The sequence below is a fragment of the Lissotriton helveticus genome, chromosome 7 (assembly GCF_964261635.1).
Source record: "Lissotriton helveticus chromosome 7, aLisHel1.1, whole genome shotgun sequence".
NCBI classification, from domain to species: Eukaryota; Metazoa; Chordata; class Amphibia; order Caudata; family Salamandridae; genus Lissotriton; species Lissotriton helveticus.
The window spans coordinates 850,565,542-850,582,695 of record NC_136068.1 but is presented as its reverse complement, the minus strand read 5'-3'; the positions used below and the strand labels follow the sequence as shown (position 1 = coordinate 850,582,695).

Here is a 17,154-nt window from a genome sequence, read left to right as displayed (position 1 = left end):
TTATTTTTTCCAAGTTGGCATGCATTTAATTCCAGAGAATATTCAATGTGATCAATTTTCGGAAACTTTCAGCACTGTGTGTATTAGACTGGCATTATTTACGAAAAAATTCAGTTGAGTAAGGGACATTGTGTCACTGATCGGAGAGAAACTGCCCAGTGCCATTTTGTGTAACTTACACTGATTTCAGAGTTGTCATTTTTCTGCCCCCAAAATCACCCTTGCTGTTGAATGATGATTGACTTTGAGTGGAGGTCGAAATCTGCTGGATAGACAAAATAGTAGCAGCCTTAGGATTTCATGCAGCTCTAAATAACACTATACGAATAATTAATTGAGCTGTCAAATATAATATGAGAGCATAAAACATGCATGCAGGTGAAATGAGTTTACCAATTAGAGTAAAATATGTGTTGCCAGGAATAACCTAGGCCCTACAGACTTTTTCCCTCCCCTGGTCAAGCTGTAATAATTGGTGATTTCTTGGATCAGTAGTCTTATCCCATGTGGGTGCTAATGTTTTTGAGCCTTTACTTTTTGTTTTTACATTGTATCTTGCTCAGCGGCTCTTTAGTGTTTGTCTTGAATGCTGGCTGAGGTTGGATTATGCTCAGAAGTGAGAAGAACCCCTGCTCTCAGACCTCCGGGCAGGACAGGGCATATGGTTGAAATAGAGAGAATTAAAACTCCTAGATGTCTGTTATGGGGGGAGGTGGGTTTAGGAGCACAGCGCCTTCACTAATGTCTGTTTGGGCCTGTTCAGTCCATTACAGGGCAGAGCATACTAACAGTAGTTTTTGTCTAGAACTAAGCATGGGAACAAGCAACTTAAATAAAGTAGTCTACTGTTTGTACTTTTTTGCCATTGAAGTCCTCTGAGTAGCATAGTAGGCATTTTCTTAAAATCCATTGCAGTTCTTAGTAAATACTTAGCTCTAACTCTTTCATATATCACAAGAGTATGTTATGTTCCTTTATTATTCTTCCAATGCACGTGCCAACTTTGAGTCAACCATACAACATATTTGTATTTCCGTTACTAAACTGAAGAAAAAAAAGCAGTACGCAGTGATTGTAATTTGTGTTACAGAGATTTTAATGATAAAGTTGCTGCAAAAGCAGCATTCTCTCACAAGGATTTTGATTTTAAATCGAATTCATCACCTTCTACTCATAATAAAGGACATATTTTGGAATTGGTACTTTCTATGGGAGGAGATATTAGAAAAGTCATTATGAAACCATTCTATGGGTTTGATCATCTTCTGCTTTCCTTTCAGACCAAGGGGGTGCAGACCTCTCTAAATACGCTTGTAAATTGATTTTCTTTCTAACATAACTATAAAAAGTTCAGTAAAGATAACCTTGATCAGATACTTCATAGTCAGGGCTTCAAATGGCAATCAAGCACCAATGTTGATGAAATGGTTGAGTGGCATATTTTCATGTTCAAACCTTTACCAATTATTTTGCCACGGTTAAATCTTCAAAGCACAACAAGTCAAATAAATCTCAACTGTAGTTCACAGGTGATCAAAATCCTTTAAAACCAAGTGAGAAAAGTGGAACAAATATGGCATAAGTATTCCGGTGAGGGTCACAAATCAGAATTAAAAAAGGCTAAGAAGCCATGCAAACAGGTGAAATAGAATGAGAAAAGAGATTGCTGTAATGAAAAATCTTTAAGAGTTTCTGATTTTATAAGGTCCTTGTTCAGACTTGAAAGAAGGTGCGGAGTCCTAAATTCCATGTGTATACTGGGATACCATTCAAATTTATTTCACAGATTAGATTGAACATATTTGCTCTAAGATCGATTTCTCTGAAACCCCCCTTTTGCCTGGGTGAGGTGTGTCGTTCTTGTCTTGTGAAATAGTTCAATATGGCACTAGCCCTATATATTACACTGAACACTGTGAATCACTCTTTACAGGTTCAGCTATCATTAGTTATCCAATCAGATGCTTGGTTGACTCCTCTTCTGAAAAGTTATGGGACAGAACCTGGAGTGCTATTAAAATATCATTCAAGCATTCCTTGGCTTCTTTAAGTCTTAAAAACAGGGATAGTAGAAAAACACAGGGGTCCCTTACTTGCCAAAAAATTGGAAAAAGACACATCCGCAAGTTACTGCAGAAGGGAGAACACACAAACCCTTTGATGCCATAACCACATGTATAATAAGTCACAATAATAGAGGAAATAAAAATAAAAAAACAATAATTTATAGAAAATTGTACAATTTATTCAAAGGATTATACATTCATAAAAAATACTTTCAGTGCCAGGTAAAACAGTTAAAAATGTGTCGATCCACATGAAGAACAGGTCAAAAAGATTTTTAACAAAGTTGTCGACGCAGCCTTTCGGTGTTATGATACCACCTTCATCAGGACATGGTTCTTATATAGGAAGAGGGTTCCAAAACAAAGAGACACGAGAGGAGCAGGGAGTCCGACATACAAGCAAAAGAACATGATAAAATCAGTTCGGGCTGAATTAGAAGAAAGCCGCGTTAAACACCAAGAGCACTGCTCGACAGGCACAAGTTTCAAGGCATCCAGCCACGCGCTGTGTTTCTGGCCCTTTTTCCCATATTAGTGGGACATCTCATTGACCCTCTACAAATAATCGGTGGCTCCCCTGACTCTTAAAAGAATATCCCGAATTGATAAGAATCGTGCACTATTCATGAATTAAATAGTGTCCCACCATTTAAGAAGACGTCGTGTTCATTATTGACTCGAGTGAAGGTGATCCCTGGACCAAATTAAACACAGTTATTTCAAGATGTGTTCCAATATCCAGGGACACTGCACCATTCCATAAGAAGGTGATCCTTAGGCTAAATTAAACACAGATATTACAAGTGACACTGCACCATTCCATACGAAGGTGTTCTTAAGTATCCAGGAAGAATCCTTTAATTGAACATTAAGGATCCATCACAACCCTCTTCCTATATAAGAACCATGTCCTGATGAAGGTCGTATCATAACCCCGAAACGCTGCGTCAACAACCTTGTTAAAAATCTTTTTTAACTGTTCTTTATGTGGATCGACACATTTTTAACTGTTTTAACTGGCACTGAAAGTATTTTTTATGAATGTATAATCCTTTGAATAAATTGTACAATTTTCTATAAATTATTGTTTTTTTCTTTTTATTTCCTCTATTATTGTGACTTATTATACATGTGATTATGGCATCAAAGGGTTTGTGAGCTCTCCCTTCTGCAGTAACTTGCGGATGTGTCTTTTTCCAATTTTTTGGCAAGTAAGGGACCCTGTGTTTTTCTACTTTATTACTCCTTGTCCCCTATTGGATTCTAAAGGAGACCTCCCTGTTTTTTGAGAATTTTTAAAACAGGAATGACATTCCCACTTCAAGAGCATGAAAAAAGGCACAGTACTCGTGAGGACTGGCAATCAGGTTTTCACACACATCAGGGTACAAAATCAGTACTGATAAATGTTCAGTCTATCAATCTTAACATTGTAGATTATTTGGACTCAGCACTTTTTACATTACTCAGTCTCTTGGCAGCCTTCAACTTCCTTGATCACCCTATGCCTTTTGAAATTGGTGGGACCGGTGTTGAGGACTGGTCCCTAAGACTCATTTCTATCTCTCTGGAAAAATAAAGTTGCCATAGATTTTAGAATTTCAGAGTATTTTACACTTAACTGTGGGTCTTCCACAGGAACTCTATGTTCCTTCTCTTCTCAATAATATTTATGTGCAGTCTTTACCTAAGATACTGGTTAATCATATGTCGATGGACTGTCAAGTCCATCAGATCATGTGGTCTTCTACAACCTCAAACTCCTCGGAAATACTATATATCTGCTGTTGCTGGAAAATGGTCTTGCCATATGCTCAAATATTGATCACGCCATTGCCTTGTTGGCAGGAACCTCAAAGGCTAATGACTAAAGCTATGTATCCTGCAAAACTCTGTCATAAAAGTAGTGTTTAATATTTCCAACACCAGGCAAATCTTTGAAGTATTATGCACTGACTACTATTGGCATCCATCATCAGGTTTAAAAGGCTTAGGCGGATGAACAATTCTTTATCTAGGAATGCTCTGGGCTATTGGAGACAGAGCCTTACACCCTTTTATCCCAACAAAACCTTAATATGTTCCGAGAAACAGTTTCTAGTACCACCAAATTAGGAAGAAAGAAAGAGAAAATTAGTTTCTGTTGATTTGTGCTTGTAATGTGGAACTCGCTACCACGTTGCCTTTAGCATGTTCAACAGCTCCTGCCATTTAAAAAGCGCTGAAAATGTATAACAAGTATTTATACCTATATAAGCATTCAGGTGAATTTTGTAGTTAATGGCACTTTATAAATTATGATTTGGTTTGACTTAACCATTTACAAACACTTTGATAGTTGCTGATTTTGCTGGATTCCTGAACATTATCTCCCTCCATCAATCCGGTTCATACTCCTCCCCTAAACTCAATCTTAACCATCCGTGCTGAATGTCTCTCTTTCTGTCCATTTCCGTCTTTCCACAGATGTTAGCTTTTATCTTCCAGAGCCACCTAGTTGGTCCTGCCTCAATAAGTAGTCTGTTCACTGGTTATAGATCTCTTGGTGAAAGACCCATACTTGGTTCACATTCCTTACTCAGAATCTTCCTGTCCTACAATGGTGTATTTAAGAACTTGGGTTACTGGTGGAAGGGGATAAAGCCCTACTCAAGCAGCAACCACAATCCTTGTCATGGTGAAGTCAGAAACAAATCTCAAATTAAGCTGTGCTTAACCCTCTGGTAACTTGGCACAAAAGCAGTCAGGCTTAACTTAGAGCCATTGTGTGAAGCATGTATTCAGCACTTCAAACAGTAATAAAATGAAACACAGCACAAGAAAAATCCCACACCAATTTAGAAAATTTTAATAAAATTTAATGAATAATTTGATTCTAAAGTAACAATAATCCAATCAGTAAAACCAGAGATATGCAATTTTAAAGATTTAAGTGAAAATAGCGCCAAAAAGCACAAAGTGCTACTCATGGCTATCTCGTCATGTATGACAGGGGGAAAGTTACAAGTTCAAGCTGACCGCGATGGAGTGCGGGCTGGACATAGGGACAAGGTTGGTTCCTCTGAAAGAGTTACCTTCATAGTCCAGCACAAAGAGTTCTGTTCATGGTGGAAGGGTCTGCAAGGAGCAGGGAGAGCTCTGTTGATGGCCGTCGAGTTGTGCGAAGAGCAGCCCGGGCATCGTGGATGGCCATCGCTGTAGCACAAAGAACTTCATATTGGTGGGTGGCATGGGCTGCAAGATCTTTGTGCTAACTGGCTTTTTGGGTTCGCGAATAGCCTAAAATCTTTAGATGAGCTCAACTTGCACCATACCATGCGCCAACAACAAGAGTGGCACCACTTGGGGGTCAGGAACTCATTCCAGCAGTGGCCAGAAGGGGTCTGGCAGGTCCAGTTGCAAGTCCAGGTGGTGGGTCAGCTCAGCAGTTGCAGGGAGCTTCTGGATCTTGTTATGTCCCTGTAGCTCAGAACAGGAGGTCAGCTGACTGACACTTGGAGTCACTTCAGTCTGGGATGAAGGGTGCATTTCCAGTCTGCCTTCGCAGCAAGCAGGACAGCATGCAGCAAAGTAGCAGGGCAGCAGAGTGGCAGTCCTTCTTCTAGAAAAGCAGCACAGCAGCCCTTCCTCCGTAGCAGCCACAGGTCCAGGAGTGTACTAAAGTGTTGGGTCTGAGGGCCCAATATTTTTATCTGGTGCCACCTTTGAAGAAAGAGAAGTTCGCCATCTATCCTGTCAACTGATGGTCCATTCAAGCACATCTAATTCCTCTCTTGTGTCATGTGACCTAGAACAGGCTGCAGGCAGCAAATAGCAAGGGCAGGAAAATGCTAACTTTCGAAAATTTAATTTTTCAAAATCCTATCTCAAAAAACAGATTTTACTTTTAAGGAGGGCCTTAAATTACAATTCTTAAGCACCAAACTCAGTCCTGTCTGACTGCTCGCAAATTAAAGTTATCACGTATTAAATGAAATAAAGTAACCCAATGTTATCCTATGGGAGAGGTAGGCCTTATAGAAGTGAAAAATTAATTTAGGAGTTTTTCACTACCAGGACATGTAAAACTTAAAGGTACAAATCTAACTATTTAAATACACTGCACCCTGCCCTCTGGGCCTACCCTAGGGGTGACATATGTATTAAAGAGAAAGGGTTGGCCTGGCAAAAGGTTTATTTTGCCAGGTCAAAATGGCAGCTTTAAACCTGCACAGAAAAGCTGCAATGGCAGGTCTGACCCATCTTTTACAAGACTACTTAAGTAGATGCCACAATCAGTGCTGAAGGCCCACTAGAAGCATTTAATTTACAGGCCCTGGGTAAATCTAGTAGCACTTTACAAGGGACCAACAAGAAAATTAAATGTGGCACTTACATATAAGCCAATCCTACCATTTTAAGAGAAAGAGCACAAGCACTTTACATCTGGTTAGCAGTGGTAAAGTGTGTAGAGTACTAAAAGCCACTGTAAACGGGTTCGGGAAACAGGACAGTTAAAGCAAAACATTTGTGTGTGACTTTGTAGAAAGGGCCAAGTCTAACAGTGTACAGTGTAAAAAGGAGGAGGTGTATTGTTCTCCAATTTGCTTGTTAGGAGTTCATTGGTATTCCTTGAGATCCTGGGCCTAGTAAACCAGGTTCCAATGCCATCCTGACCTCCTTCTGATCCTCCACGTGGTCTTGGTCCTAGTTTTACTGGTCCTCCTGTTCATCCTGATCCTTCTGCTCCCTGTCCTTTTGCTTCTGATCGTGAAACTCCATATGGTTGTTCTTTTCTCCTGGTACTCCTGCTTGCTTAGGTCTTTCATCGTCAGGTCCTGTCCATCCTGTTGGTTGATCCTAGTTCTTGTCCTCCTGGCCATGGTGTTCTGGACCCTTGTCCTGCTAGCACAGATCTTTCAGTTCCTGGTCTGTTAGAAATGGGGGTCTCTAGTTGGTAATGGTTTGCTTCTAGTCAGGGAACGGGGGATACACTCCTAAAATAACCCCTGTTAACCCCCTTGGTAGCTTGGCACAAGCAGAGAGGCTCATCTCAGAGGCAGAGTGTAAAGCATTTGTGAATACATACAGTAATACCAATACAAATGGACACCGCACCAGTTTAGAAAAATAATTAATCTTTATCTAAACAAGACCAAACGGCAAAAATCCACAATACAGTATCAAAAATAAGGTTCTTAAGTGGTGGAAATAGTTCAGTTCAATGCAAGTTGTAAATGCGACACTTTTCCAACAAAGTACCTTAGAAGTGTCAGGCAAAAGAAACAAAAGGGTGGCAGGGAAGGCGATGCTTCAGTTCCTTGCTTCGGGTGAGGCGAGCCACATGTTCCTTACTGCAGCGCAGTCGAAGCGATGCGTCTGTTCCTTACCAGAGAGTAAGAGGTTGCATCTGTTTCTTTCTGCGTTCCAGTTACAATGCAACAAGATGGCGCCTCCATGGGTGGCGATGATCCAGTGCAATGCGAAAAAATGGCAGTGCGATGCGACGATCCGGACAATGCGTGAACATTTGCAGGTGCACGGCAGGTGCTGCGATGATCCTCTCGGCGATGCGTCGGGACTCGGTGCGGATGCGGTGCACTTCTTCTCCTTGGCTCGGCAATGCGTCGGGACCAGGTGCGGATGCGGCATGCGTCTTCTCTGTGACTCGGCAATGCGTCTGGAATCGGTGCGGGTGCAACCCGCTTCTTCCTTGTTGCATCGATCTTCTAGCTCCCAACAACAAACAGTCTCTAGAGGTCCTAAAGAGCAGCAGGCACCTCTTTGCAGGTTGGAATTCCCAGCAAGGGGTACCTTGGGCCTACTTTGGGGGTGACTAGCATGCAGAAAAGGGAAGGTTTAGGGACTGGCAAGTGTGTGCACTTGCCAAGTCAACATGGCAGTCTCAAACTGCTCACAGGCTCTGCAATGGCAGTGAGCCACATTTGACAAGCTCCTTCTGGGGGTGGCACAATCAGTGCTGCAAGCCCACGAGCAGCATCTGATTTACAGGCCCTGGGCACACATGGTGCACTGTACTACGGACTGACAAGTAAATCAAATAACAAATCATGGCATCACTAATCCATAACAACAATTTACAAAAGGGAGCAAGTGGCAAAGTGCCCAAAACTTCTAGACCAGCAAAAACAGGTGAGGCAACAGCAAAAAGAGGAAGGAAGACTCACGCCAATGGGTCCAAGTCTAACAGGTCCTATTGTGGGAACCTGGCCCTCTTAGGCTCCTGTTCCTTCTGGTCCTGTTTCTTCTAATGATTGTACTCTTCCTCAATCAATCAATCAATCAATCATGTGTTTATTAAGCATGACTACTCACCCGTAAGGGTCTGAAGGCGCTTTCTAGTGTTCTTTGTCCTCAGGCTCCTACAGGTCTTGATCATTTTCAACAGGATTTCCTCATAGCCCTTGTCCTGTCCCTTCTGCTTGTGGCCCTCTTTATCAATCTGCTCCAGATCATCCTATTAATATTGATCAAAGTTAAAGAATTTCTTAAACTACAGACCTTACATTTTATTATAGTAATCCTAACTTATGAAGCAAGTAAACAGGAACTTCGTTTTACAGATATTATTTGCGCCCATAACTATAAATAAAGACTTAATTAGTGTGTAGTTGACAGGCTGCATAAATCATTTAAATGAATAAGTAAGCTCTATTTCGTTACAGACTAAGAAACTGATTAAATAAATCAAACTAATTTGTAGTTTCAACTAGAAGAGATACTACAAAAGGCAGTGTTTTTGTGGTGTCCTTTTAGATGACCAAACAGACTCAAAAATCGTCATAAAGGCATGTTGTTTCAGTAGCACCCTGCACAGCTCATGCCACCTCTGCAGATCTTGTGTGACAGCCGTCCGTCTTTTTACCCAATATTTAGCCTTGGAGCGCATGCTAGCCCACTAGACACTGCTGACCACAGCTGCTGTTGTGAATGGATCTGAGTCTGCAATACTCAGCCTCATGTCCTAGCAGAAGTTATAGAGAGAAAAGCCATGGTGACTGCCAAAGAGATCAGAGCTGGGAGAATGCAAGGCGTAACCAAGTATATATGAACCGTGGTCAAATGGGAGTGTGAGATAGTACAAGTGAGTGGAGGTTGAAGCTAGACTGCATAAAAGTAAAGAAGGCCCAGTGTTTTATTTATTTCTGGGTGTGAAAGGCATGATTACTGGACAGAGTGAGTGTAAAGAGAAGCTCAACAATATTTGTTTATCTGTACAGGATGGTGGAATCACAAGGTACAGGAAAGAGTAGATACGTGTATAACTTTTAGAAAATATGGGAGATTCAATATTCATGTTGCTATGGCAGAGCAAGTTTTCTTGAAAATTTCTACCACTCCTTACTGTTGTTTCGCTGCCTCATTCCCCAGCCGTTGCCACACGCCGTCGGAATGCTTGGCGGGAGTGGAGAGAAGCTACGGGTTGCTCTCCTTTACAGAGCTGCTGGGCGGTAGTAGATCCCCATTCTGCACAGAGGAGTCGAGTGTGACTCCAGGCCATTTGCCTTAATGACCGGTGCCTTCACTACTGGCTTCTGACTTAGGCACTCCATTCTGCTCCTTACGGCTGCTGCTGCTCCTTGTTGTCCGCTTTCAGATGAATGTTAGACCTGGCATCCTTCGGGTGGTCTTCTTGCCTTCTCCCCTCCTGTTTGCTGAAATCCTTTTTGGTTGGCATTAGAACTCTGTGCACTTTTCCTCTGCTCGCCAGTGCTAAAGTGCATGTGTTCTCTCTTTTAGGTAAAATTGGCTAACACCCACTTGACACATTTAAATTACTTGTAAGTCCCTAGTAAAGTGTTACTGCACGTACACAGGACCATTAAATTAAATGCTATTGGTGGACCTGCAGCACTTATTGTGACACCCACTAAAGTAGGTATTTAAAAACGTCTTAGGCCTGTCATTACATCCTGTGTGCAGTTTTCAACTGGCAAAAGAAACCTTTTGCTAGACCTAAATCTCCCTTTTAAAACATATATGTTTTGCCTATGATAGGCCCTGAACAGCCCACGGGGCAGACTACATTGCATTTAAAGGATAGGACGTGGTTTTACATGTCTTTGTAGTGAAAAACTTCCAAATTAGTTTTTCACTGCTGTGTAGCTTACCTCTCTCATTGAATACCATTGTGTTACATTATTATAGCGGTAACGTTTGATTGAGAACAGGTGGCAATATTATGTGTGGGCTGAAAAGAATGTAATTTAAAATCCTTCTTAATGGTAAAGTAGGATTTGAGATAACAATTTTGAAAATGAAAAGTTTCCATGTTCCTGCCCTAAACTTTCTGAGACCTCTAAGTAGTTTCCAGCTGCCTGGGCATGTTAGCTGCTCCCCCATCAGGAATGCATATTGGGTCCAAACAGTGTACAAAAGGACCTAGGTGTAGTTTGAAGAGGGCCATCCTGCCACTTATATTTCAAAAGGCTATTTCCAGCACACTCACAAAGGAACTTGACACCAGCCTTTCCTTACCCTATATCTCTTGGTGCCTGGGCAGGGCACAGAAGGTATGTTCCAGAACCAGATGTAGGGGTGGTAAAGTTGTTGCCCCCACTTCACTTCAAAGGGTGGCACCAGGTATAAATATTGGACCTCCTGAGTCTCTCATCAGGACACTCCTGGACCTTTGGACTTTACAGAAGTAGGACCCCATAGGACTGCTATGCTTCTTGAGGCCTGCATTGTTCTTCAGAGGACTGTCCTGCTGCTACCAGAGGACTGTCCTGATGCTAGAGGCTCGCCTTTTTTCCCAGAGGACTGCCCTGCTGCTAGAGGCCTGCCTTGTTTCCCAGAGCAGAGGACTGCGTTGTGGCTTGAGGCCTGCTTTATTCTTCAGAGGACTGCCCTGCTTCTTGAGGCTTACCCTGCTCTCTGAGAAGAAAGACTGTACCTTGTCCCTTCATCCCAGCCTAGCCTGAGTGACTCCAAGGGTCAGCTGGCTGACCTCCTGTTCTGAGGTACAGGGACACACCAAGCTCCTGAGGGTTCCCTGAAACTGTCCAACTGGGCTGTTACAACTGGAACTGCCTGGATCTGCAACTGGATCTGCATGGATCTGCAACTGGATCTGCATGATCCCCACCGGCCTCTGCTGCATTGAGTTCCTGCTCCCCCTGTGGTGCCTCCCCAGGTTCTAGACCTGTGGGTGGCAGCAGTTGAGCTCCTTCTTTGAAACCCTGCAGTTGTGAATTCTGCACACTGCAAATTACTTTTTCAGCAAGACTCACCTGGTCCCTGTGTTCGGCCTGCACTCTATTGCGGTCTACAAGAACAGGTGGCTTTGTCCGGTCTACACGACCAGATTCCCAGAGTTAGCAGTTTCTGCTTCATGGCGCAATTTTGACCTAAACCCTCATTTCATATATTTAATATTAGCGCCAAGCTACCAAAGGAGTAGGCATAGGATCATTTTGTGATTTTTGTAGTCCACCCTGATAAGGATAGTGGTTGGTACTTGAGAAAGATTTTCACCCTCCTTAATCAAAAGACCAATTTCTTAAAATGAAGTAATGAAGAATTGCATGGAGCAAGAAGGAGTTTTTAAATATCAAAAGAGGCTGTTTTGGTGGTGATTGGGGGAAACAGAGGACAGTAGACGAATGAAACAGCTTTCCTGGAGTAGGATTTGTCCACCAAATTACTCTTTATTACTCAAGCTGGCATCATTTTGCATCACAAGCGTAATGTGTAATTACTGAAATTACTCTGATTACTCCAGTGTAATTAAATGTTTTCCCAGGCCTACTTATTTGTCCATGTCTACCCACTTGGGGCCACCACCAGTGAGTCATTATTGCTGTGAAATGACTGATTTAGACATGTGGTTGTGGATAACTCTCTCACTGGTGGTCTCAGAAGTGCTCAGGAGTGCTTGTGTTCCCCAATCACTCATTAACCGTAGTGCCTCTTTATGTGTACTCAGCCTGCGCCCCCACCACCACGTATTTTTTAGACTCCATTGGTAGCGAATGCTTCCATTGTGCCTGGTTCATTGTGTGGTGTGCAGACAGCAGGCATTTGTGATTCTGCAAGGCTCTTTCGTGACGAGTAGCCTTGCATGAAGGCAACTTCAGCTTCGACTTGAGATCCTGAGTAGTGTTTTTTGTTAAAAAGCCTTTATTCATTCCTTCTTGATGCTTTGATTATGAGGAAGGAGAATATACACATTTCTGATGCTGTCGATTATATTTGGATCTTAATTTTTCACAATAAAGGCAAGAAAACTGAAATCAGGAATGATAATGTCTTTAATATCATGCCAGAAGACAAAATCTAATCCTCTGGAGAATTAGGACGCGTCGTTTAGGCACTTTGAAAGGTTTAGCCTCGATTCCGGGTCAATTCCTAAAAACGGAGGGAAAAACAGTTGCAGATACTAGAATCACAAATTCATCATATTACAAAAGTAAATACATTCCAGAATGCATATGTTAACGCGGGATTACTGGTTACTAGTTACCTTACCAGATCCCAAACCAAGTCGACTGGATCGTTGGTACCTGTCATTGAGTAAAAGGTAATCTAACAATAGGTCAATCAATTAAGAACTTACACCACTCTAAATGACCACTGACCAGGATTAAGTTTCAAAGATTTAATATAAAGTCAAAGATAACTGAAGATACAAACTTCTCAAGATGAGGTTCAAAAGATAAACTGGTATCACTATTAACATAAATTCTTTGAACAATCTGAGTCTACAAAACAGAATAATGAGTACAAGCTCGAATATCATGAGCGTTGCCAAAATGGATACAAGTTGCAACCTCAAAGTCATTACAGAAAAGAAAATTAAGGTTAGTCTGTCCCTACACTATACTAAGTGACATCCCTACTTAACAAGATCTTTACCCCTCTAGGTGTCAGCCGTGGTGACTTCCTAAGAAGATCACGCACTTCTCTTTGTCTCTTCTCTGATAATGCGTTTCTCCTGATCAGTCTATCTGCCGACCCATCCGCTTCCTTAGGCTCCCAAAATCATCTGCTCTGCTCTTCTCCCGGGTCGCTTTCCCTAATACCAAATCACATTTCCGATAGGAACGCCCCTTGGGACGCCCCTCACGTGGTACATCTTTGCGCGGTAAACTCCATGATGGTACTCTTCAAGACCCTCGTTAAAGTTGACCTTGGCTCCCAGGCTTCTTCTCCAGTGCGCCGATACCCCCTGAAATTCCTGAAAACTCCTACAGGCCTGCGCCAAGCGCCACTGAACAAAGCCCCTTTCATTCTAGCTGATTAGGACCCTCGCACCTGCATACAGTCCGTCCTGCAGTGGGCCTCAAATTCCAGACTCCACCATATCTATAGGTCGTAAAGCACACGCGAAGCTCTGTACTGGACGCCTCTCGACTTCTCTTCTAACGAGCACATGGCACATCAAAGGAGATGACTTTATCAGTTCAGGCCTACTTGATTTACATGAAGTGGGTCCCTGCACTCTGAAAATATTTAACTTGATTTAAACAGCATTCTTAACTAACATACGTTTCTTAAAGCAACACATCTATAAAGCATATATTTTAAACTAAATTCGATAATACATTTTGGAAGATCCATGTTAACCCCATCTCACATTAATTTAGCAGCACGTTTAGATTTGCTGTGAATTGCCATGAGGCCTACACAATATACTGGTTTTCAGAGTTCCATTCAACTCTTACATGATTCCTTTAACATGAGAACGTGAGGTTTTCATATTCATTCCAACACTTCTACATTAATCTCACACAATTATGATTATTGTTACTCTACTTAAACATTCTATACATTTCACTACTGAATATAAGACACTCTGTGTATTTCACTTCTAAATATAAAACACTCGTGTGTAGCGCATGTTTAAACTAACTACGTGCTTGTAAATATGGTGCACTTATACATTTTTCAGACTTGTGCTCTCTCAATCCCCCCTTTGATGACCTTCAGGGGTCATCACCATCAAGACATCATCACAAAAATGTAGAACCCTTCAAAGTGAAGTCGTGGCAGTGCCACCTCTTTTCATTGTCTCCAATGCTTTCAGACTCCTGTATTGAGTGTCCTGCATCACTGTCAACTTTTTCTCCTGTTTCCTCATAGATCTCTGCAGCCTATTTGCTCTATACCACTGATACAAACGCACCAGTCCCCATAAAGTGATTACACAAATCACAATTATGATGATGGGTTTCAATATGTACCAAACGATACCCTTTCCTAGGTTGGCAAACCAACCTCCAACTTTACCCATTCCATGACCTACTTTTTCCCACACGTTTATCTTTGTCAGATCCTCAGTTTCGTGGTGTATTGCAGTGATGTTTCGTATGTATTTTTCTAGAGGTTTTGAATTGTCCGGAATGTAAGTGCAGCATTCCTGGACCTTCAAAGCCTTACAGACTCCGCCCTCTTTGGCTAACAGAACATCTAAAGCAAGTCGGTTCTGAAGAACCATTGCCCTTATCGATTGCATCTCCCCCTCCACCAGCATTAATGATCTAGCAGTACTGGCAGATAACCTATCTACGACTGTAGCTAACCTCCTAATCTTAATGTCATTCAGTATCACTCCTAGGATAGGGAATGCAGCACCGAATACATCCCCAATTACTTGTGCTGCTCCTAGCCCTCTCTTCCCTCTAGTTGGTATTCCTTTCTTCGTCGTTTCTAAATTCTCAACATGATATATTTTAGGGAAGACAATAGCCAGATAGCATGATCCGTACCAATTATCTGGTAGCTTCACATAGGCATTTCTTCCACATACAAAATATACATTTGGAATTGCTTGCATCTCTTTCAGGAAATCCTTGGAGTAGTACTCCAATTGAAAGCATGTTCACAACTGACTTGACCTACATACAGATTCTCATAATAGGAGTAACTCCTGTGAATGCACAGTTTCCCCCATTTCTCCTTGTCTAAAGCAATTGGACCAAAGCTACCCTTTCTTTGGTGTATCCTTTCTTCCTTGGTCCAATCCATTTCCCATTGCCCTGAAGCCTTTAGAATCTTCTGCCTCCTGTATCTAGTATCCACCTGCCCTATAAACTTTTTCTCGATTTCTGACACTTGACAAGTCAGATTATTTCTTCGGGCATGTGAAGTATCTAACGTTTTCCATGGAATGAACCATTTGTGTAATCTGTCTTCGCTCTTGTAATAGTCCCACTTGTTCAAATGCTTGTAATTTGGGACCTCTGGCAATGTTGAATCAAAGTTCGAGAAATAATACTCGAACCCCTCTCGTCCATAGAATATGCTTAACAATAAACTACATGTAATTCCATACGTCAATGGAAGATGATGGTATCTGATACCCTCATCTACAGAAGCTGGTAACTGCATACAAACGTAGCAATTCTTCGCCTCCATGATATCAATGTACTCATAAAGTAGTTTAGCATAAGCATTTGACCTGAAATTTCCCTGTGACTCATCCGTGTGTAACCTTTTTATTTCTGCATCTAACAACGCTTTGTCTTTATCATTGATGTTTCCCTTATCATTAACAGTAGTAGTTCTCGGTGTTGACACTCCCTTGACTTCTTTGACTGCCGTTACATCTCTCTCGTGTCCCACTATGTATGAGACAGTAACCACTAAAACTATCAGGGAAATCACCACTCCCAACAGTGTGCCAACTATACATTTTGCCCTGCGGTTCGGGTTGCCAGCCTCCATGTTCTCAAACAGTGCAGCTCTTGTCGTTCTTCCGGCATTCGCTTCTTCTTCTCTTTGAACAAAGTCTTTCTTTTAACAATGTCTCTCTCTCTCTCTCTCTTTTGACTCTGAGAAGCTGACAATTTTCTTCGCAAACAGTTTAAAGTCCTATAGAAACAGACAACCATAGCCCTTCTCCATCCGCTAAAAGAAAACCCCTACCATTTCTCTTCTTCCACTCGGCGCTAGGTTATCTTGCAGTAATTTTTCAAAGTCCTTTCAAAAAGTCTTTTTGCAACAAAGTGTTAGTCCAAAACAATGAGCATTCCAAGAACTTCCACTACTCGCTCAAGCATTTCTAACCGAAGGAGAGTTCCCTCCAACACTGGATATCGTGAACAGCAAACTGGAAATTCAACTGTTTCTAAAATCAATTTTCTTATTCCGCTTAGGAGAGGAGGATAGACGATGTTGAGTGTCAGCAACCTTTCGGTCTCCGCCCCCGGTAGCAGGAACAGTATTTGTACTGTGATTATCGGGTCAGTTCTGATCAGGTTCACTTCCCTGACCCTCCCGGTTCTGTGCCCCACCGACATCTGCAACGAGGTAGGTCCAATCAGGAGTAGAGTATATTCTACTAGGCACCCGCACCCTCCTTGACCTTCTAGGACCCTCCTCGGCCTGATCCTGGGTATCTTCTTCCTGATCCGAGTCTTCGGATATAGGAGCAAGCGTTTCTTCCTGGGCCGACCTCAAACTTAGCCTCCTGCTTCTTCCCGGCCAAGTGGCAGCCTCACACCTTGTTCTCCTATGTCTCGTCCTCCCACTCGGTTCTTGATCACTCTGGTACTGATCTGTGTCTGAATCGTATTCACTGCTGCTCTCTCCTTCAGTTGCGTCTTCAGTCTCACTGCCGTCCTGCCTTCGCTCTTCGTCTGGATCCGATGCGTTCCCAACTTCTTCCGACACCCCCTCAGCTGCTTCGATCCCTTCTTGCGACTCTTCTTCCACTTCTGGCCTTTTGTCTGGGATAGGAGCTGTTTCCTCTAGAGGTGCTGGAACTCTTCGAGTATGGGATGCATGGATCCAATTTGGCAGCCCCCCGCACTTCACCGCGGTGTTCGTGATCAGGATTACCTGAAAGGGCCCACGCCAGCGAACATCTAGGCAGTTCTTCCGGACGTGCTTTTTGACCAACACCCAGTCCCCTGGGTTCAGGTCATGACACAGGTTCCTCGATGCTGGAACTTCAGCCGCATGCACCTGAAGGGACACAGAATGGATGGCGTCAGACAGTCCTTTACAATAATCCAAGATCAGATCATCTGTAATATTCAATAGGGCAGCAGTTGGAACCGTGGGAAGTCTCATGGCCCTCCCCATCAGAATCTCGTGTGGAGAGAGACCTGTCCTCCTGTCAGGGGTGCTGCGCATGCTCATG

General features: G+C 42.5%; 1 protein-coding gene across 1 annotated transcript in view; it reads left to right on the top strand.

Moving 5' to 3' along the window:
• KCNIP1 (potassium voltage-gated channel interacting protein 1) overlaps nt 1–17,154 on the top strand; it is a 1,548,155-nt gene that overhangs the window by 1,438,560 nt on the left and 92,441 nt on the right. The gene's annotated exons all lie outside the window — the stretch shown is intronic.